Source organism: Halichoerus grypus, chromosome 8, assembly GCF_964656455.1.
Source record: "Halichoerus grypus chromosome 8, mHalGry1.hap1.1, whole genome shotgun sequence".
NCBI lineage: Eukaryota > Metazoa > Chordata > Mammalia > Carnivora > Phocidae > Halichoerus > Halichoerus grypus.
Window position 1 is genome coordinate 21,934,044 of NC_135719.1, and position 1,753 is coordinate 21,935,796.

Genomic DNA, 1,753 nt, shown 5'->3' on the forward strand with positions numbered 1-1,753 from the left:
TATGTGGTTGTCAAGGTTTTTTTAATTCAATGAACAATAGTATTAATATCCAGGTGCAAAGAATTTTGTCCAGGTTTCTGCGAGATTCTTTAGTGTTGACTTGTAAAAGTAGAATTAATGGCTCCAACACACACGATTTTTAATGTTCCCATTTTAAATGATTCAAGTACTTTTCAGAAAAATAGTTCCAACATCTGTTCCCTTTACCACAATGGTTTTATTATTGAATCTTCACCAGAGGTAAGTATGAACATTTTAAGAATGGCTCCCAATGTTTTAGTTGGAAATATTACTTCTTGTTATTTATTTGAAAATAGGCTAACTACAAATTAAGTTGAACACTCATTATTTTAATTAACAATTTGCATTTCTTCCTGTAAACTGCTTCATCCTTGCAGTATTTTCCTGCTGGGAATCTCAGTACTTTTCTTATTGATTTGTATGAGCTTTTCACATATTAAGGATAACACTTTTCATATCAGTTACAAATTTTTTTTTTTCTAGTTAGATGTTTACACCTTAATTTTGTTGGCAGGATTTTTAATGTGTGCTTTTGATTTTTTTTTTCAATTTTGACTTAGAATATCCTTTCCCAAGAAACTACACTAAAAAGTTACATGAAAAACTCATTTGTGTTTTCATCAATTGTTTTCAATGTTTTTAAAAAAATTCCATTACCAGCTGGGTGAGTAGGATCAGTTTCCTAATCTCTCTAAAACCATTTTCTCTTCCACAGTATGAAAATTATAACTATTTTGCTCAGTTCTAGACATTCTATGAAATGACAGTTGAAGGCTCTCTGTCCTCAGAGGTGGATAAAAATAAAAATTTGATACTATTTATTACTAGTGCTGATGAATCTGACAGGCCAAAAAGTTCCAACATATCTTGGCCACGCCAAGCAACACAAAATGCATCTTTAATAGCTTTCGACAATGTCAAAGTCAGCATTTGGCTTTGGCCAAATGTAAAATAACTGAATTTTATACGCTCATCTTTGAACCGAATTTCATGATGATCTTTTACCCTCATGGTTCTTTTTTTCTTTTTCCTCTTCAAAACCCTTCTCCACAAAATGTGTAATAAGAGGCTAATGTGTCTCTGAGATGAACAGAATCTTTGAAAATCTTTGCACTATGATCTTGGGAAAAGGTTTTCTCCCTCAGAGCCACGGCCCTCGCCCCCACCTCACTGCCCCAGTTTAATATGGCTTTGGACTGCCTTCTCATATCCCCAGCTCCTATATGAATCATTTTCAGCACTGAGTTCTGATCATTATATACAAGGTCACTTTTTAATTAGAACAATATAGTAAAACATATGCTCAGAAGATAAATGAGGTACAAAGCTAGTTGTGCTACGGTGAACCCTTTTATTGGAAAGCCCTTAAAAATAATAAGCGTCATGTATAGTCCAGGGGCCTTTGCAACATATTTCAGGACAGCAAAGTGCCTGCCATAGTGAATGAATATCCTGTTAGAGTGAACAATCATTTGGCAGCATAGGTTATTTTAATGGACACATCACTTTAAACGAAGCTTTCACCATCTGTTCTGCCCTCTAATTACAGATGCAAAAAGAACATAATTCACAATTGCATCATAAAAAAGTAAGATATAAGTGATTTAAATGCATGTGTATCTTCCTTATTCAATGCAGCATGCAGCTGTTATGTTGTTTTCATGTTTCAAACACAAATGAGGCTGGAAATCGCTCTTCTCTGATGGAGTGAATTCCCTGATACGGGACATTT